Raw genomic sequence first — 22,163 nt, 5'->3', positions numbered from 1 at the left:
TGAGCCCACTGCACCTGCCACTGGTTCAGCTTGCAGGCCAACTGGAAGCTCTTAAGTTCTCATGGTTGCTATGGATCTCCACTTTGTGCCGAACTCCCTCCAGGAGGTGTCGCCAGGTCTCAAACAATCACAGATGGCAAGTAACTCCTCCTAGACCATGTAGTTTTTTTCCACACTAGTCAGCTTTCGCGAGAAGTAAGTGCAGGGTCCTAACATCCCCCCCTTTTGGTCTGGTTGTAATAACACCACTCTGATGGCAACATCTGACGTGTCAGTCTCCATCACAAAAGGGCATTGGGGGTCTGCATGCTGGAGTATTGGCTCAGAGGAAAACAGCAGCTTCAACTCCTTGAACTCTTGTTGAGCCGCTTCGGTCCATTGGAAGGGGCCTGGTCCCTTTAGGCAGTCAGTGAGTGGGGATGTCAAGTTAGAGAATGCCACAATGAGACATTGATAATAGTTGGCAAACTCCAGAAACCGCTGCAGGTCTTTCTTGGTTTGGGGGAGGGGCTGCCAGGAGAGCATGCAGCGCACTTTCCCCGGATCCATTTTGACTCCTCCGGGGGTGATACGGTAGCCCAGAAAGTCCAATGTGGTAAAGTCGAAACCACACTTCTCCAGTTTGGTGTACAGATGATGCTCTCTCAGCCTCTGCAACACTGCCCACACGTGCACCTCATGCTGCTCTGGGGAGTCAGAGTAAATAAGGATGTCATCTAAATAGACTATCATAAAGCTGTCCAGGTAGTCCTGAAATATGTCATTCATGAAATTTTGGAAGGCAGCTGGGGCGTTTGATAGCCTAAACTGCATGAACAGATACTCAAAGTGGCCATACCAGGTCTTGAAGGCAGTTTTCCACTCATCGCCCTCTTTGATTCTGACAAGGTTGTAAGCTCCGGACTAGCTTGGTATAGATCTTGGCTGTACACACACGCTCCAGCATCTCACTGACGAAAGGCAAGGGGTAGCTGTTGGGGATGGTGATTTTGTTAAGCTCCCTGTAGTCATGACAAGGGCTTGGCTCCCTGATTTTCTTCTTGACAAACAGCAGTGGGGGACCGGCAGGCGACGGTCAAATGAACCCTCTCTGCAAGGTGGTGTCCAGGAGCCCCCTCAGTGCTACCAGGTCTGGCTCTGACAAGGAATAAATGCACCCCGAGGGGATGCTAGCCCCCGGGGCCAAGTCTATAGTGCAGTCGTAAGGACAGGGGGGGAGCTGGTCAGCTTCCTTTTTATCAAAAATGTCCTGAAAGTCTTTGTGTTTGTTAGGCAAGTGGGTCTCCTTGGGTGGGAATGTGGCAGACAGCATTGCTGGGACAGCCATCTCTGCAGGCTGGCAATGCCACTCACAGTAATCCAATTGAAAGGTCACTGTAGCCTTTCCCCAAGAGATGAAAGGATCGTGCTGGGCCAGTCAGGTCGTTCCCAGTACCACCATGAATCGAGGCAAATCAGCTAGGTAGAACGCCATCCTTTCCACATGTCCTGGTATCTCCACCCTCAACTCTGCTGTGACCTGGGTGACCGCCCCCAAAGTCAGAGGCTGTCCATCTATGGTTTCCATAGTTAGTGGCAACTCTAGCTTGGTGATTGGCACGCTGAGCCTTTTGGCAAAGATCAAGTCCATAAAGTTGTTGGATGCACCAGAATCCACCATAGTAAACACCTGGATATCTTGCCCTGTAGGCAAGCCTAGGTGGACTGGCAAGTGTAAAGCGGATTTTGGCGGGAGAGGCTGAACTTGAGGTCACTGACTTACAGCTGATCCCAGCTCATGGACCTCTACAAGAGCTAGGATTTGTAGTTTTCCTGCACTGGAGCCTTTTCCAACTTGGAGGGGCACGTCTTGGCCAAGTGCCCTGCCTTCCAGTAACATAGACACAGCCCCTCTTTTTGATGCTTCTCCTTCTACGCTTCCATCAGATGTGGCCACACACCCCATCTGCATGGGCTCCACCCCCAGTGGCATCCGTTCCCACGCCAGGGGGAATGCAGGGGCAGGGGAGTGGTATCATCTCAGCCTTGTCCTCCTGGAGACCTTCAAGCTGGCTGTCCATCTGTAGGCACAAATGGACCTATTCTGGGAAAGTGCTCAGCTGTGGGGCACGTGCCAGCTCGTCCACAATGCGCTGAGTCCATTGCGGTACAAATACATTAAACCAACGTCATTAAAGTCAATTTACTGGGCAAGGATACGAATGTGTTAGAATAAGTCTCAACTGAGTTTTTTCCTTGCTGCAGGTTTCCCAGTTGGTGGGACATGGTTTCTTCTGAAAGATCTTGGCCATGGCATCAAGAAAGGTGGTATATTGGGACAAGATGGGGTCATTTCAGAGCAACAATGGGGTGGCCCACTGGGCAGCTTCTCCCTCCAGGAGACTGATGATGAATGCCACTTTCATATCATCATTGGGAAACTCCAACTGCCGCACTTGTATGTAAGGCTCGCACTGGGCTATGAACGTGGAGAATTGCTCTATCTTCCCTCCATAGAGGGCAGGCATTCCCACTGGAGACTTGATTTGGGGTGCTCGCATGGGCGGGACAGGTCCCTGTGCTTGTTGCGTGGGGATCTCGTAGGTTACTAGTTGAGTCATTTGGAGGTACAGGGTCTGATTCTCAGTTTGTAGAGACTGGGTTTCGGTTGGAAGGCTCTGAAGTTTGGTTATCAGAGTTTCCACGGCTCTCTGTAAGTTCTCCCAGGCTCTACCACTTGCTTCCATTCTGTCCATCTTGGGGGCGTCAGCTGGAGGAGGTTGTGGCTGAGTCAAACTGTCCTGTCTGAAGTTGAAGGACTCAGTTTCAGACGGGTCTGTGGTTTTTTCTCTTTTTATTAAAGTTATAGTTACATCCAAAGCTGTGTGCATCATTAACCTAACTACGCTTTCTAGGAACTCTTGCCCTGAACTCACACTGACTAAGCATGTCTTCACAGCTCTAAGACATTGACTCAGCAACTGGGTTCCCCCTTGAGTCCCATTAAGTAGGCTTGGATCATGCACGCACATGCTGGCTCCTCCTCAGCTCTGACTGCTGAATTTCCTGCCTCAAACTCCTCCAAGTGCAGGGCAAAGGTGGTTTGACCTCAGCTTCCATCTCCGACAGAGGGGGGCTGCTAACTGACAGGTCAGGCGGGGCAAGTTGGGCAGCATTTGGCTGGGAAACGACTGATGTGGAAGGTGCAACGTCTGACGTACAAGCTGAGGCCTCTGGTGGCTGAGGGGGCAGAGTTTTCCAAGATAGGGGCTGGGTCGCCCTGTGCGTCTATCCTGCTATCTGTCCCCTCTCCAGTTTTCCGGTCCAAGTCCTCATCCTCTGTTTCACTCTCGTCTATCCGCCCCCTCCCTGATTGGCTAACAACAATGAGTGAAGAAACTGTTAAAATGGTTAAAGATAGAAGGAAAGCAAAAGCAAAAGGAGAGAGAAACACGGTTAGAGCCCTAAATGCAACAATACAGTGACTAGTACGTAGGGACAAAGAGAACTACTATAATTATTGTACAGAAATAGAAGAGGATAATAAAAAAGGTAGAACAAGAGCCTTATTCCAAAAAAATAGTGAAATCAAAGGGGAATTCAGAAGAAGAGCAGGGATGTTGAATAATCAACAGGGGAACACTGACTAACTGAGATAAAATAAAAGGAAGATGGAAGCAATGCAATGAAGAATTATATAAAAGAGAGGCAAGGATGACAGATTCATTCATGGAGGAATTGTATGAAGAAGTACCAAAAATTTTAGAATCTGAGGTGAAAGCTGCTCTTAAAATACTTGGAAGAAACAAATCACCAGGAATAGATGGCATACCAACTGAGTTACTTAAGCAGAATCTGTCCAAATTTTGACAGATTTTTTCAACGAATATGGAAAACAAAACAATGGCCCACAGACTGGAAGCATTCAATGTAAACCCCAATTCCAAAGAAAGGGGACCACAGGGAATGCAGTAATTATTGAACTATTGCCTTAATATCCCATGCAAGTAAAGTAATGCTCAAGATTCTAGAAAGACTCTTGCCATATATGGAGCAAGAAATGCCAGATGTCCAAGCTGGATTTAGAAAGGGAAGAGCACCAGAGATCATAATAAGATCTCCTTCATTCATGATTTAATTGTGGATGAGGCAGCCAATCTGGCATGTATCACCAAGACCTGGGTGGGTGAGCAGGGAGGAGTCAGTCTCTCCCAGCTATGCCTGCCAGGGTACTTGGTTCAGCATCAGGGTAGACCTGAGGGTCGGGGAGAGGGGGTTGCTGTGGTCTATAGGAGCTCCATCTCCCTCTGCAAGCACCCTGCCCATGTGACTACTGGTCTGGAGTGTTTGCACCTTGTGTTGGGTCAGCGGGACAGACTGGGGATTCCGTTGGTGTATCGCCCACCCCGCTGCCCAACAGACTCCCTAGCTGAGCTAATGGAGGTGGTCTCGGGTGTACTGTTGAGATCCCCCAGACTGTTGGTTCTGGGGAATGTCAACATCCATGCTGAGGCCACCTTATATGGGGCAGCTCAGGATTTTATGGTTTCTATGACAACCATGGGACTGTCCCAATATGCCATTGGCCCAACACATGTAGCAGGGCATACTCTAGACTTGTTTTTTGCAACTGGACATGGAGATGGTGATCTGAATGTGGGGGGCCTTATATCAGTCCCTCTGTCATGGACAGATCACTGCTTGCTGAAGTTTAGACTTACAGCGGCTTTTCCCCTCTACAAGGGTGGGGGACCTATTACGTTGGTCCAAAGGGCTCTGGGGAATTTTCTGGCTGATAGGGCTGGCACTCCTGTTGAAACCCTGATTGAACTGTGGAATACAGAAATGACCTGGGTGGTTGACATGATTGCTCCTGAGCGCCCTCTCCTGTGTAGAGCTCATACAGCTCCATAGTATACCCCAGAGCTGAGAGCGATGAAACAATATAGGAGACGGCTTGAGTGCAGATGGAGACAAACTCCTGGTGGATGCAATTGTACACTGGTAAGTGCCTATGGTAAGCTGTATTTAGGGGCAGTGAGGGCAGCAAAAAATAATATTTTGCTGCCACTATCAAATCATCAATCTGCTGCCCAGCAGAGCTGTGCAGAATTGTCCGGGGGCTATTACACACTGGCCCCAAGGACATGATAGAACTATCTGAGGCCCACTGTAATGAATTTGCTAAGCACTTCCAGGATAAAATTTTTAGCATTCGCCAGGATTTAGACTCCAGTGTTATAGCAGATGAATCAAGCAGGGTATCCAGACCACAGCCTTCTCTCGATTTCTTGGATGAGTTTCAGTTGGTACAGCTTGAGGATGTTAACAACATGCTTGGACAGGTTCGTGCAACCACTTCTGTGCTGGATCCTTGCCCTTCTTGGCTAATAAAAGCTAGCAGGGATGGAACAGCCAGCTGGGCCAGAGAAGTGATTAATGCCTCTCTGTGAGTGTCCGGTTCAGAGCAGGAACCACGAGTCGGAGATGAGGGTGCAAGGAACTCTTGCTTTATTAACGTAATGGATACATCAAAGGCTGAGCGCCTCATAGAAAAGACCCTATGCTAACTCACTACAAGTCCCTAACTACCCTCTAGACATGCTCTGCAACGTGTGATGAAAGTTGACTCAGTGCCCCATTCACAGTGCGGCAGTCTTAAATAGGAGAGGTCTTGGAGCGTAGCCTCTCACTCCTTCGCACACATGCCCTCTGCCCTGTCCGATTCTCCCTACGTCATGAGCGCGGTGAAGGGGGGTGAGTCTCCATGGGCTCATCTGACAGAACAGGGTCCTTATCTGCAGACGGGGAAGCAGAGGGCTGGGAAGCATCAGGCGTCTCTAGGATACTGCTTGGCACAGGAGGAGTTACTGCTCTTTTGGAATCCTCCCCTAATGGCTCCGTGGGGGTGCTTGATGGCTGAGCGCTGTCCCATTGAGGGGCAGGGCCATCCGTGGGATCTAGCAGGGCGGCTAGCTTGCTCTCTTTCTCAAGGTCTGGGCTAGACTCAACAACAGCTGGATCATCCATGCCTGCTGACGGCTGAGGCGCCTGCAACTCATGCCTTCCCCCTCCTTGATCCTCAGGAGGAAGGCTGGGCTCAACACCCCTGGGCTCAACAGTGAGAGGGGGTGGTTCCTGGCTGCCTGAAAGAGGTGGTAGTGAGACCACTCCTGAAGAGACCCTCCCTGGACCCAGAAAATCTTAATAACTATAGGCTGGTATCAAATGTTCCATTCCTGGGCAAGGCCCTTGAACGAGTGTTGGCAGGCCAGCTCCAGACCCTATTGGATGAGACCGATTATCTGGATCCATTTCAGTTGGGTTTCAGGCCTGATTTTGGCATGGAAACAGCCTTAGTTGCCCTGTATGATGACCTCTGTCGGGAGAGAGACAGAGGAGGAGTGTGACTCTGTTGATTCTCCTTGATCTCTCAGAGGCTTTCGATACCATCAACCATGGTATCCTTCTGGGAAGACTGGCTGAGTTGGGAGTGGGAGGGACTGCACGGTGGTGGTTCTGCTCCTACTTGGTGGGTCGGCTCCAGAAGGTGGTGCTTGGGGAACATTGCTCGGCACCCTGACTCCAGTATGGAGTTCCGCAGGGGTCAGTTCTGTCCCCCATGCTGTTCAACATCTACATGAAATCGTTGGGTGCAGTCATCTGGAGCTTTGGAGTGCATTACCATCAGTTTGCTGATGACACGCAGCTCTATTTCTCCTTTTCATCTTCTTCAGGTGAGGCTGTCAATGTGCTGAACCAGTGCCTGGCTGCGACAATGGACTGGATGAGGGCTAATAACCTGAGGCTCAATCCAGACAAGATTGAGATGCTGCTAGTGGGTGGTTCTTCTAACTGGATGGTGGATGTCCAACCTGTCCTGGATGGGGTTGCACTCCCCCTGAAGGAGCAGGTTCATAGCTTGGGGATTCTCCTAGAACCATCTCTGTCACTTAAGGGTCAGGTAGCCTTGGTGACACGGAGTGCCTTCTACCAACTTTGGTTGGTGGCCCAGCTGCGCCCCTGTCTGGACAGGGATAACCTGGCTTCAGTTGTCCATGCTCTGGTAACCTCCAAGTTAGATTACTGCAATGCGCTCTACATGAGGCTGCCTTTGAAGATGGTTCGGAAACTGCAGCTTGTGCAAAATGCAGTGGCCAGATTAGTAACAGGAACCGGACAGTTAGAACATATAAAACTGACTCTGGCCCTCTCGCACTGGCTGCCTGTATGTTTCCGAGCTCGATTCAAGGTGCTGGTTTTAACCTATAAAGCCTTACACAGCTTAGGACCACAATACCTGATGGAACGCCTCTCCCGACACCAACCCACCCGTACATTACGCTCAACATCCAAGGCCTTCTTCTGGGAGCCTACTCCGAGGGAAGCTGGGAGTGTGGCAACAAGGGAGAGGGCCTTCTCAGTGGTGGCCCCCAAATTATGGAATGATACCGTTGACAAGATGTGCCTGGTGCCAATGCTGTTATCTTTTCGGCGCCAGGCATTTTAGCATGTGTTTTTAAATTGCTTTTTAAAAATGTATTTTTTAAAATTTGTATATTTGTTTTTAATGTTTTTAATTGTTTTAAACCGCCCAGAGAGCTTCAGCTATGGGGCGGTATACAAATGTAATAAATAAATAAATCAAATTGCAAACATATGTTGGATAATGGAACGGACCAAGGAATTTCAGAAGAAAACCATCCTGCAGTTTGTAGATTATAGCAAAGCCTTTGATTGTGTAGATCTCGAAAAATAATGGAATGCTTTAAAAGAAATGGGGGTGCCACAGCATCTTATTGTTCTGATGCGCAATCTATACTCTGGACAACAGGCTACTGTAAGAACAGAATATGGAGAAACCAACTGGTTCCCCATTGGAAAGGGTGTGAGACAGGAGTGTATTTTATCACCCTATTTGTTTAATCTATATGCAGAACATATCATACAGAATGCGGGATTGGACCAAGGAGGTGTGAAAATTGGTGGGAGAAATATCAATAATTTAAGATATGCCGATGATACCATACTACTAGCAGAAACCAGTAATGATCTGAAACGAATGCTGATAAAAGTTAAAGAGGAAAGGACAAAAGCAGGAATACAGCTGAACGTCAAGAAGACTAAACTAATGACAACAGAAGATTTATGTAACTTTAAAGTTGAGGACATTGAACTGGTCAAGGATTATCAATACCTTGACGCAGTCATTAACCAAAATGGAGATAACAGTCAAGAAACCAGAAGAAGGCTAGGACTGAGGAGGGCAACTATGAGAGAACTAGAAAAGGTCCTTAAATGCAAAGATGTATCAATGAACACTAAAGTCAGGATCATTCAGACCATGGTATTCCCAATCTCTATGTATGGATGTGAAAGTTGGACAGTGAAAAAATTGGATAAGAAAAATCATTTGAAATGTGTTGGAGGAGAGCTTTGCGCATTCTGTGGATTGCGAAAAAGGCAAATAATTGGGTGTTAGAACAAATTAAACCAGAACTATCATTAGAAGCTAAAATGATGAAACTGAGGTTATCCTAGTTTGGACACATCATGAGAAGACATGATTCACTAGAAAAGACAATAATGCTGGAAAAAACAGAATGGAATAGAAAAAAGAGGAAAACCAAACAATAGATGGATTGATTCCATAAAGGAAGCCACAGACCTGAGCTTACAAGATCTGAATAGGGTAGTTTACATCAGATGCTCCTGGAGGTCACTGATTCATAGTGTCACCATCTATAGTGTAATTGTTTACAGTTCTTTTTTAAAAAAGATGTTTTTGGTGTTTTGTTGTTTGCTGACCTGGGCTCCTTTGGGAAGAACGGCCTGATATAAATTTAATAAATAAACGACTACTGTGTCCTGGCACCTGCTTGCATTGCACTCCTATCCCTAGGTTGTTGTTTTTTTAATGTTTAAAGCTTTCAGCTTTTCACCCATCTATAAATATGTGCACAAATGATTGTGTACAGTGGGTGGAGAATAGCAATGTGTAACAAAAATGAATGGAATGGACAGGGACTCAGATTAGGAGTCTTACTTAGTGTGCACAAAAAAGGTTACCTGTGAAATGTTGGAGGAGATGCAGTTGATAATAGGGTAGGAATGAGAAACCTTTTTCAGCTTGAGAGCTGCATTCCGTCATGGACAACCTTGCCGGGGGGTGGGGAGGTCACATACCAATGGTGGGTGGGGCCAGAGGCAAAAGTGGACAGGTCAATTAGATGTGACTCTTACTTTTATACAGCAGGTATCTACATTCTCCACACACACAAGAACATAAGAAGAGCCCTGCTGGAAAGGCCCATCTAGCCCAGCACTCTGTTTTCATAGTGGCAAACCAGATACTCATCAGAAGCCCACAAGCTTCTGTCCTGCATCCAGGCAAGCAAGAGGCTTTATCACAGCCAAAGTTCACTTTCCAGCCAGACCAGAAGTCCTCTAGGAGGAGATGGAGCAAGGCTGTGGAGGGATGTCCTGGCTCCCAACCGGAGAACCAGACTTGGGGACTGGATTTTGCACAAAACTTTATTCCAGAAGTCAGTACCAGAATGCAGCATTAGGCATTCTAGGCATGATTCAAGATACAGAACAGGAGCAGACTGGGCATATCTCAGGATACAGTCTAGACATGTGGAAGCAACAGCGGACTTTGTTGCAATGACTTGCGACTTTATCAACTCTTATCTTAATATAAGAGTGGTGGGCAGGCACCCTACTTGCACTAGTTACTTGGGCATTTTCTAGCTTGTGCTGCAAGGTGAGAGCTCCTTCTGGGGAGAGAAGCTAATTCCTTCAGCTGATGCCTCCTTTTCTCCATTCTATGTGATCTTGTCAAAATTGTTATCTCTGACTCTGTGATACTGCTTTCAGTTTGCTCTGTCTGGAAGAATCCAGGTTGTTCATTAAGTTTTATCTGTTCAACAGCTAGGTCTGGGCTGGGTGCCAGATGGAATGCCTTTCTCTCTGTCATAGACATGGGGAGAGGGGGTTATAGGCACCATTAGTCTCACCAGACTCAGAGCTGCCAGAGATTTCTGTAAACATTTCTCCCATAGTTTCCCTAGCTCCCTGTGTGACATCTGTAATCCACTCTTCATCCTCCCATTCATGCCAGAGGTTCTCCTTGGGGCCCATGACAAGGGGGTATGGTCTGAGGAGAGTCCCAAGGGCCAGACGGAAAGTCCTGGAGAGATGCATTTGGACATTGGCCTGGTTGTCACAGGAATAGCTAACACTTTTAAAAGGCTAAAAGAAGTTTAATTTACACCTACCAATTACTCTGCAGCACTACCCTTCTGTAGTCCATCATACAATAGTCCTGCCTCCCTTGTTTCAACAAAACAGTGCAGAAAAGAGTTTTGTCTATGGCAGGGCTAGAGAACCTGTGGGCCTCTAAATATCATGGTTTGCAACTCCCATCACTTTTCACCATTGACCATGCTGGCTGGGGCTGATGGGCGTTTGAGTCCAACACCTGGAGAACCACAGGTTCCCCTCCTCTGAACTCTAGGGCTTTTAAAACCAAGTGGGTCTTTGAACAGCACTTGCCCTGCAGCTGCTCAGCTTCTGCCATATTGCAGCCAAAATACTAACACAGATAAGACTTGTGCTACAAAAGTCCAACCAATTTTCTCATTCTTTTATTCCTCGTCAGCTGTCAATGTGCTGCATGAGTCACTGTGGCCAAACTGTGAAAAAGGAAATGAGAGAGGGGAAAATACCATCCTTAATGACAAAGTGGAAGATGCTCTGCAGCAGAGGCAGGGCTGTAAAATTTGGCTTCCTCTTCCAGAGTAAGACAGGGCTGCCATTTCCTTTTCTTGCAAGCCTGGTTGCCATGGATTGCAAACAGGACCCCAAACTGTTCCGTTGATAACTGCTCAAAAAAAAGTTCTTTGAATATGCAAAGTGTCTCTTGGTACTATGTGTAATTGGTGCTGGGCCGTATTTCTAGCAGCCTTTGAGGGGAAGAGTTCAGCTATGGATGTCACACTCGTATGTCTGGAGCTCAGGCTCTATCTGCACTGCACATTTAAAGCAGAATCATGCCACTTTAAATAGCCATGGCTTCCCCCAGAGAATCCTGGGAACTGTAGTTTGTTAAAGGTGCTGAGAGTTGTTAGGAGACCCCTATGCCCCTCACAGCACCCTTAACAAATTACACTTCCCAGAATTCTTTGAAGGAAGCCATGCCTGTTTAAAGTGATATAACAGTGCTTTAAATGTTTAGTGCTGATGGAGCCTGAAATTCAGCTTTGCTTCGGGGGTGGTGTTCATCTTTTAGTGGGATGCGTAGGACTTGTCCTTATTAAGTTGCTGGATAAATATTTTAGGTATTTTATATTATGTAATTTTCTGGTTTTAATTGTTTTTATCTGTTGTATTTTATCTTGTTAAATGACTTTGAAACTTTTTTGCATAAGGTGACTAACAAATGTAATCATTATTAATAATAAATTATAGTAATTTTTTCTAACTTTGCATCTATACATATAAAATTAGCATATACAACTTTGATGCTAATCTGTGTCCTCTCGTCTCCTAGTTGTCAATGTGTAAGTGGCCACCCAGCTTACTTGTGCCTGCCTACTTGTTTTCTACCTGCTCAACGTATATATTTGCAAATAAAAGGACATTAGGACTTTCAGCACTTTGCTCTTACAGGAGACTGATCCTATACAGTTGCCCTTACAGGCATATATCTTAAAAAAAATAATAATTTGTGGTTAAATATACAGGCACCAAAAAAAGAAAGAAAAAGGAAAAACACAGTTTAATAATAATACAGTTCTAAATTAAGAGGAAGAAAAGACAAGTGTTAAAGAAAACTGAAAAACAAAATTCAGCTTACTGAGTAAAGTTCTCGATTGTCCCATTTCTAAGAATTCCATGCAATCCAAAACTTACAGATGTAAGTAAGTACATGTTTGAAGCACCCTTCTTGTTCTGCCCTCAGACGCCCTCCCTGATGCCCATTAAGATTCCCTGCCCTTTATAATTAGTTTTTTTAAAAGTAGGCATTAGTTTTGTCCTTTGCATTTTTGTTGTTTGGTTGTTGCCTGGCTTTTTATCTGTTTCACCTGGGGTGTTTTTTTGGGTGGGTAGGCATTTTGGCTGTTTTTAGAGTACATTCCAAACATTACCCATTTTTCTTCTGTGAAATGGGTATTCTGTGGTGCCCACAACAGTTTCTTAAGATTTCCATATGTGCCCCTGGACAGACCCCAAAAGGGACCCTTTACACAGGGTTCAGTGCAGCTGTGGTTGGGTTCTGTGACACTGCATTTGGCTTTCAGCCCTTGCAACTCTTCTCCTTTGCTTTGCAGACAGAACTGATGATTTGCCAGATGGATGTAAAGGCTTTGGGCTGCTAGCTGTGGATACTAAAAATATACAAGATCCTCAAGCAATAGGGAGGAAGTTGTGTTTTCACAAGATAATACCTTCTCAAAGCAGAAGGAGTAGGATGCGAAGTGTGAATATAAGGGGAAATGTAGTATACTCTGATAGAAATAGACTTGGGGTCATGATAACTAGGGATACTGAAGTAAGGCTTTTCAGTACTTCCTGTACACAACTATTTTCTTATTTTTCCACAGGATTTACTGCTTAATCATAAAAAGCTCTAAAATAAAACATTGATAAAACATACTGGTTAAAATCCAGTGTAAAAACCAGTTGATCTTTTTTTTTCCAAAATAGAAGTAAAATCATCAGTTAAAAAAAACACATACATAACAAAATAAAATCACATGTTGACACTACATGGATAAACAAAAAAGTTTTTAGCTAACACCAAAAACAATACAGTGAAGGCACCTGCCGAACTTCCATGGGCTTGGAGTTCCAGAGTGGAGGTGCTGCCACATTGAAGGTTTGATTCCTTGCAAGTACGGAACAAGCCTTATGTAGTTATCACATCAGACGTATATTATGCAGGTCTGGCCCTATGGTGACGCAGAGTGCGACTGTCACCTAAGTGGTGGATGCTGGGGGGCAGAGCTGTGGGTGCCCCATGGTCTGCCCTTTATCCCCTCAAGCTATCGTGCCGCCCTCAGATATGGATGGTGGAGTATGTTGTCTCATCAGCACTGTCGATGTAAGATTCAACTGCCAGTCTGGCTGGCTTCTGTACTTGGAATCTTGGGGGATGCCATCTTGTCCACCTCAGGCAGCAAAATCCCTCAGAGTGGTCCTGAGAACCAGTGCAGCTATCTTCTGTTTATAGTATGCATATGACTTTCACCTTGTCCACTTAAGATTTGCTAAGCTTACTCAGACCCTTCTTCCAGTTTGATGGCCTTTTGGACCTTTTGCCATTCACCACCTGGATGCTTTTGGGTTTATCAGCTTTGCAACTGAACAGTGGAGGTTGGTCCATTTGGATGAATGGGGCATTGTCCCACCAACCTCAGTGTACCCTCAAGCCATCCCCCACTTGCCTGTCTTATTTACGGCCACTCCAGGGGGATGGTGGTACTTGTCAGCTTCCTCCTCTTTAATCTCAGTATTGTCCTTGTAGAACTCAGCAAGAAAGAGGATGGGTACAAAACTAGAATCAGTTGGCTCTCCCTGTCATTGGTTTTGGCTCCACCCATTGTTTGGGCTCCCTGTCTTCTGCCCTACCAGTCCTAATGGGCACCAGCCACCACTGTTTGTGACTTGTGCCAAACACAGATCTCCATATGAGATTTTATACAAGTGTTGCTGGTACTATTTTTCCCTGGTACAACAAGATTGCTGGTGAAAAAAGGCTAATATCCAACAGGTTTGGGGCCTCTCTCTGTACTTATACTGTACTAGAAGAAAAGAGGAGACTGTAACAAAAGATTGGACTTCTGTATTTGACACTCCTTGAAAAAGGACTTGAGAGGTCTGAAAGACATAGGATATTAATTACAGAATTAAAGCAATCTTGTACCTCTTTTTATTGATGTATTTCCTCTATTTTGGCAATGGGTAAGTGGCCAGTCTATCCTTCACTGACTGCAAGCCTCAAGTCTGAGTAATGGGCTAAACTCTGTTCTTTTTTAAACTTGAGCTATCTGGATGCTACTATGCTGATCTGATTAATTTAAAATAGTAATAATTTCATCATGTAGTTCCTCTTTGGACTTGGACAGGTCACTTTAAACTGTGACTCAGTAATCTGTAGTAAAAGAAAACTGCTTTTGCTAGCCTTATTTTTGCTTGCTTCTTCTAATGCTCACGAGCTGTAATAAAAGCTGTTGTAACCCTCCCTGTAAGCCATGCTAGCCCAGGAAATGGCACTGCTACTGGTACCCTGTTGCCCCTTTGCCTGGCTGTCCTCATGCAAAATGCATCTTATGTTGTGGGGGAGAGGGAATCAAGTTAAAGAACGTTTACATTACAGTAAGTGACGTTCATAAGTCTTAAGGGGCAACAATACATAAGAGAAAAGGGATGCATGTAGGTTCTACTGCAGAGGTGGGCAACCTGTGGCCCTCCGGGTGTTGGACTCCAGCTCCCATCAGCCCCAGCCAACATGGCCAATGACTAGGGTTGGTGGGAACTGGCAGGAGGCACAGGTTTCCCATCCCTGTCCAACCTAGTGGCCATCATTACTCAACGTGCACTGCAGAACCCCACATCTTTAACTCTGAGTTAAAGTTAAATTAAATTCCTATGGTGGTGTAGGAATGTATGTATATATGCTTTTGTCTCCCAATGCAGCACTTGGCTAGATCAATTTTTTTTAAAAAAATGTCAAAATAGAATAGAGCATTGGGCTGTAATTTGTTAATAGAAACAGGTTGGTTTGAAGCAGATTGCAACACAAGGTAAAGAGGACTGTTCCTGTCTGTCTCTGACAGCTGTTAGGGCAGTTCAGAAGGCAGAGTGTTGCCAAACCAGGCATTAGAAGAGATTCATTGTTCCCAGGCTATCACTGCCAAAGAAGTTGATGTTACCAACAATGAGCTGCTTTCATCATCCGAGCTGGCAAATACATATCTTCTCCTGATACTCCAGAGCAGCTGTTTTTTTTAGCAAATGTTGTGAGTAAAAATATGAGCCTTGTTCGCCTCTTGCACTTTGGATCTTGCACTTTGGGTAACACATTCTTGCCATCCGGTCTTCTGATCGGAGATAAATTGGCACAGTGGAAAGTGCCTGTGGCTTACCTCCTGTTTTTCTATGGAAGTTCTGGAATTCAGCCCCCACTCCACACATACCCAGCCCTGGCTCCGAGACCAACGCTGTCACAGAAGCAGGGTTGTATCTCGACATTTCTAGGCCCAGAGTAGGCTGCCAATTCCCAGGAAACAGTGCTGGGGAGGGCTTAAGAATTGCTACGGACGGACAACTATGGCTCCTGATGCTGACATTCCATTGCTCAGATAAACTGCTCCTGTTCAGCACTTGTTGCATAATAAACCTGCAAATTGCTGCTGTCCAGTGTTTACATATCTCCAATTTTCTTTTTCTACAGTAGCTTTATTTGACTGATGAATGCACTTTATCGTGTTAGGTCACAAGGACAGTGAGAGGCTACAACTGCCCCACTCTGATCTTACCATGCTTCCGAGTAAGCTGTATCAGGCTTTTGATTTACTCTCTTGGAAACCTGGTTAATTTATTCCATGCTAAAAAGAAAATATTGCCCAATTTAGCTTTACTTTCACAGCTACCAATATATTGCATGAACTCCGTTGCTCATTTTGTGCCCCTGCCCAGGTTGCAGAAGGGCTGATGCTGCTACATTGCACTCCAGCACAGAGGTTCAGGAAGGGAAAGGCTGCAGAGAATCCTAATCCTGGCAGTTAATACTTGGGTGGGTTACTTTGGATGGCCCCTGGAATACAGCCAGACATTTGGAGCTTGACTTTCCTTTTAAGAGGGGAAGAATCAAGAGTATTGGAGACAAAGCTCTGACTTTCATTAATACTCTGGGGGGACATGAAAGCATGGACTTGGGATATTTTGACTAATCTTTGATGCACTTCCCCACTCCAGACAGCCTTCAACCTCCAAATCAATGAAAAATTAAATCTTTTTGTGTCAGGGCAGGTGTGGGGAACCTTTGGCCCTCCAGATGTTGCTGAACTCAACTCCTATCTTCCCTGGCTGTGGCCATGCTTGCTAGGGCTGATGAGAATTGTAATTCAACAACATCTGAAGGGCCAAGCATTCCTGGCACCTGTGTTACGGGGTGAGGAACGAAATGGTGAGAGAGTTTGTGTTGCTTATCACTGATCACATCACAAGCAATATCCAAGAAATGCCAGGAGCCCTTATTTATTTATTTAAAAGCCTTTGCATACCACTTAATGTTTCAGAAACCTCTAGTCAAAAATCTCATGCATCCTCTACACCAGCCTTTCCCAGGCTTTGGGCTTCCAAATGTTGCGGGACGACAATTCCCATCATTCCTGACCCTTGGCTGTGTTGGCTGGGGCTGATGGGAGTTGTAGTCCAACAACATCTGGGGACCCAAAGGTTGGGAAAGATTGCTCTACACCTTGGCTAGCCAATGTGGTACCCTCCAGGTGTTGTTGGACACCAACTCCCATCAGCCGCAGCCAGCATGGCCAATGGTCAAAGATGATGGGAGTTGTAGTCCAACAACATCCAGAGGGCACCACATACCTCTGCTGTACACAGCAGTAGCATTGTTTGGTGCAGCGTGTGCAATAACGGGGGTGAAGTCTTTGGGAATTTTCACCACTTTGTCAAGTTAATCTGAGAGAGAAACCTCAAACTCTCCAAAGACCTCTGGAGCAAACTAGACATGATGAGGCAGCCACATGTGTAATATGCATATGTCTGCCCCATAGGCATATAAAATGAGGGTGGCCTGTTCTGCTCTTTACATGAAGAGGAGCATGTAGGGGGGAATGGAGTGAAACCTGCCCCCCCAACTTTGCTGTGCTCTGTTGCATTAAGCAATTTCCTCCCAGTCCCACTCACTCTCAGCATCATGAGACAGGCTGAAAGAAAACTGCTTAAAGCAGCAGAGCACATCAAAGTACAATGGGTGGGTTTGGCTCTGATTCATGCAAAACTGTAGACACACGGACACACATTTTATACAGTATATGAACAGGAGAGAAGTGTGAATGGCTGCCCCATTATGTCTACTCTGGCCTAGAGGAGTTATGTGTCAGGCCTTGGCCAAACCCAGAGACATTCCATCACTGGGGTCCAGTTCTAACACAGGTAGACCAAGGTTCAGAGATCCAGAGATGCTTGAAGATGGGGTGGGGGTCAGGTTCTGGGACAGGCAAATGAAGACCAAATGGAACCAAGTGCAAAATGCAGCAGCTCAACTACTCACTGAGGCAGGATTAACTCTGCTGCTGAAAGAATTGCACTGGCTGTCCATTAGCTACTGGGCCAGTTTAAAGGTTCTAGTTTTGGTATGCACAGCTCTATGCAGCTTGAGACCAGGATACCTGAAAGGTTGTCTTACTCTTACCCCTTATATACCTAGTCAGTCTCTGTGCTCTGCAGGTGAGGGCCTCCTGCAGATACCATCTTTTCAGAAGGTCCATTCCGCACAACATAGGAAGCAGACCTTTAGTGTTGTGGCACTGACACTTTGGAATTCCCTCCCCTTAAACATTAGACAGGTGCCATCTCTGCTATTTTTTCAGCGCCTGCTGAAGACCTCCTCTTTTCAACAAGCTTTTTAAGTAGAGACCTTATCCTAGTTTGCATGTGTGCTGAAATTGCTTTTTAAGATGTTTTTAAAGATGTTTGTTAGAGATGTTTCTAAAGATGTTTTCTTTTAATATGTTTTCAAGGCTTTTGTTTTTAAGATGTTTTAGAATGCTTTTAGTGTTTTTGTTTGCCGCCCTGGGCTCTATCTGGGAGGAAGGGCAGGATATAAATTTAAAGATAGGCTGATGGTCAGGTTCCAGATCAAAGCAAGGCAAGGTGGACTGTGGGGGTACTTAGTAAGACAATTAGCTCAGATTGCAGAGCCAAGCCTAGAGCAAATGTTATCTAGGTTATGAGCTGCTAATCGAGGTGTGGAGAACCTTTGGTCGTCCAGATAGTTCTGAACTACAATTCTTACCAGTCCTAGCTAGCATAGCTAGTAGCCAGAGATGAGAGTTGTAGTCCAGAAACATCTGAAGAGCCAGAAGTTCCCCACACCTGTGCTAAACCCTTTTTGACCCTTTTAAGGGTGATGCTGCAGCAGCACAGAGAAGACGTTCAGACCAGTAATTACTTCAGCTCGGGCTGTCCTCTTCACCTTCTCGTTTCCCTCTCTTCCTCCAAGGCGGCTTCTTTCCTTCCGTGTATTTATCACTTATTGCACTTTTTATGCTCCATTCTGGTTTGCCGCAACCTTGTCTGTAGATCAGAGCAGGGGTGGGGCAGGGGGGGGTCAGTAATTGTGCATGAATGTTTGGGTCAGAGTAGGAAATGGGGAGAAATGTGGTTCTGTTCCATACAAGGGAATATGGCCCTCAGACTGAAAAGGAGTTTCCACCCCCTGCACTGTGGAGTGAAGAATTCCTGTTTCCTGATAGGGTATACCTGTCCTGTGGGAATGTTAGGGATGCTGAACTGTTTGTTCTTTGGCTTATTTTAGTACTGTCTGCATCAATTACAAGGTTACATGTTGAGGTTGTCATGCTATGACAGCAATTTCCCAGTAATTCATGCTATTACTCATCTCTTGCATCCTGTGTAGGGTGCATTACCTTTATCTTGTTTCTAACAGACCATTTTTCTTTCCGACTGAGAGCCTGTTGTTGGCACTTGCTATGAAGGGCACTGGGTGGGGTCTTTTCAAGGTATCCACCAACATCCCCGGACTCTCCTGCTGTTGCACTTACTAGTGGTTTCGAGTTGACATTGTCTGCTCAGAAGTTCCCAGGGGTGAGAGAGAAGGAAGAAACTGGTGAGCTGTGGAGGAACCAACAGAGGCACCGCATTACACTGCATCCCATGGTTTCTCCCTTGTGCAAGCAGCCAGAGGGTTCTGTGGCAAAAGAGCTCTTGCTACAGCCTTGGGTGCAGGCAGCAGGTGCAGTAAGATTCAGGAAGTTCCTGTCGCCTGCCCCCTTCTTGGGCACATTCTAGGTTTAGTTGTGATAAAGCAGCATGTTTTAAGAGTACTTGTTGTGAAGCTGGATTGAAGCTCCAGATCCAGGATAGGGAGGTGGAGGATCTTTCCAGAGTTTGGCATACATAGTTTCATGTGTCAGTGGCTACCAGCCACGATAGCTATGTTCAGCTTCCACTTTCGGAGGCTGCATGCCTCTGAATATCAGGAATCACAAGTGGAGAGAGTTTAAACAAGGGAACATAAGAAGAGCCCTGCAGCTTCAGAGCAAAAGCCTATCTAGTCCAGAATCTTGCTTTCTACAGTGGCCAGCCTGAGGCTTATGGGAAGCCCATGAACAGTCCTTTCCTGCTGTTGTGCCCCAGCAACAAGCATTCAGAGACGTGCTGCCTCTGATCCTGGAGATGGCATATAGCCATAGTGAGTAACCACTATTGATAGACTTATCCTCCATGCATTAGACTAAAAAGGTAAAGGTGTCCCCGCACATATAGTGCGAGTCATTTCCGACTCTTAGAGTGATGTCTTGCGACGTTTACTAGGCAGACCGTATATATGGGGTGGGATTGCCAGTTCCTTCCCCGGCCTTTCTTTACCCGCAGCATATGACAGGTACTCATTTTACCGACCACGGATGGATGGAAGGCTAAGTGGACCTCGACCCCTTTTACCGGAGATTCAACTTCCTCCTTCCGTTGGAATTGAACTCCGGCCATGAGCAGAGCTTTGGCTGCATTACCGCCACTTACCACTCTGCGCCACGGAGGATCTTACATGAATTAGACTAATCCCCTTTTAAAGCCATCTTAGGTTACATAGGAAGCTGCCTTATACAGGCCACTGGTCCATTCTAGTTCAGTATTGCCTACACTGAGTGGCAGCAGCTCTTCAAACTTTCAGACAGGGGTCTCTCCTAGCCCTACCTAGAGATGCTAAGGATTGAACCTGGGACTTCCTGCATGTGAAGCAGATCCTCTGCTACCAAGTTACATTCCTTTCCCAACGTTGAGGGCCATCATCATATCTTGTGCTAGCTGATTCTACAGTTTAACTATGGAAAGCCCTTCCACTGTGTAAAGCCCCATAACTATCACCAGGACAGGGTGTCCTGACCACATGGAGCCCCAACACATAAAGGCGTAAGGTTTCCTTTGCAGACATCTCCAGTCAGTGTGCAGATGTTTGGGGGGTAGCCAATGCTGCAGCCCTGCTCCACCATGTGACTGCACTACACGTGAGTAAGACTAATAGGACTAATATCTGTCAAGGATATGTAGAGAGAGAGAGACGCACATATATTATAAGGTACAGGACAGCATATTTTTGGAGTAAGGAGTTGGACTATATAATTTATTGGGTTTCAGTTCAACCATATGATTCCATGGTCCAGTTCTGTCTTAGCACTGAGTTTATGGGCTGCACCATTTCAGATTGCAGGTTGAACCTCACTTGATTGAATGGTCCTCATGTATAAAAATATATATTCCTTGCACATATTCCTTTTGTTGCACACAGATAACCAGTGTGACAGATAAAACATTTGGTGAAAACTCTTCTCCCTGACATCTACATTTTCTTTGTGCAGGGAATATGCAGGTGGGCCTTCTTTGTGGTAGCTCCCCGCTTCTAGAATGATATCCCCTCTAAGGCATGTTGAGCACTGTCATAATTAACTTTTCACCAGCAACTGAAGATGCACCTCTTTGGGCGGGGTTGAGATTATTGAGCCAGCTTCCACATATTGCTGAAGTTGTGTATTTTATTAACATGAACTTTTATAGTGCTGTTCGTTTTATTTTGTTTTTGTCTCATGTATTTCCACCTTTGGACCATATGGTGAAGAGTGGACTATAAATAGTGTAGATTTTGAATGGAAGATTATTCAGTCATGGGAGCCCTTGCCCACAGTCTAGTGGTATATCTCAGAGGTGGGTTTTTACTACCTCAGTGAGCAATGGTACTATCATTAGCAACTCAGAAACATCAACAAATTATGGCTGTGAGCACACTTGTTACCAGAAAAAGTGTTTCCACAAGCCATACCTGGAGGGGAAATGGGTTGATCTGCTGATTAGTTGTGAAATCTCTTTGAAGCTGAAATTGTTTTTAAAAATGCACTCGAGATGATCCCACCAGGTTTTACAACAAAAAGGGGCAGGGGTTGACTAGCGTTGTGTGACCCTGTTTTCAGAAAAGAGAGGTGGAGATGGATTGGAACCAGCAGAACAGTAAGTGTGTTTCTACCCTAACTGTGTTTCTACCCTATGTGGGACTACTGGTTAATTTCAAAAAGAGTAAATGTTGGGATCTAAGTAGATTCTGAAACTGAAACCAGAAGTTCTGAGCCAGAGATTCATGTGACACATAATCTTTTAGTTGCATCAGATGTCTTGTGAAGACATCTCTTTTCCCCCAGAGTTTCCTTGATCGAAACAATTGTTGTTGTTGTTGTTATGTGCCTTCAAGTCGATTACGACTTATGACAACCCTATGAATCAACGACCTCCAATAGCATCTGCTGTGAACCACCCTGTTCAGATCTTGTAAGTTCATGTCTGTGGCTTCCTTTATGGAATCAATCCATCTCTTTTTTGGACTTCCTCTTTTTCTACTTCATTCTGTTTTTCCCATCATTATTGTCTTTTCTAGTGAATCATATCTTATCATGATGTGTCTAAAGTATGATAACCTCAGTTTCATCATTTTAGCTTCTAATGATAGTTCTGGTTTAATTTGTTCTAACACCCAATTATTTATCTTTTTCGCAGTCCACGATATACGCAAAGCTCTCCTCCGACACCACATTTCAAATGAGTAGATTTTTCTCTTACCCGCTTTTTTCACTGTCCAACTTTCACATCCATACATAGAGATCAGGAATACCATGGTCTGAATGATCCTGACTTTAGTATTCAGTGATACATCTTTGCATTTGAGGACCTTTTCTAGTTCTCTCATAGTTGCCCTCCTCAGTCCTAGCCTTCTTTTGATTTCTTGAGTATTGTCTCCATTTTGGTTAATGACTGCCAAGTTATTGATAATCCTTGGCAAGTTCAGTGTCTTCATTGTCAACTTTAAAGTTACATAAATTTTCTGTTATTACTTCAGTCTTCTTGACGTTCAGCTGTATTCTTGC

General features: G+C 45.4%; 1 protein-coding gene across 2 annotated transcripts in view; it reads left to right on the top strand.

Moving 5' to 3' along the window:
* CASS4 (Cas scaffold protein family member 4) overlaps nt 1-22,163 on the top strand; it is a 64,606-nt gene that overhangs the window by 11,517 nt on the left and 30,926 nt on the right. The gene's annotated exons all lie outside the window — the stretch shown is intronic.

Source organism: Rhineura floridana, chromosome 6, assembly GCF_030035675.1.
Source record: "Rhineura floridana isolate rRhiFlo1 chromosome 6, rRhiFlo1.hap2, whole genome shotgun sequence".
Lineage (NCBI taxonomy): Eukaryota > Metazoa > Chordata > Lepidosauria > Squamata > Rhineuridae > Rhineura > Rhineura floridana.
The sequence above is the reverse complement of the archived record's forward strand: the minus strand, read 5'-3'. Positions and strand labels throughout refer to the sequence as shown.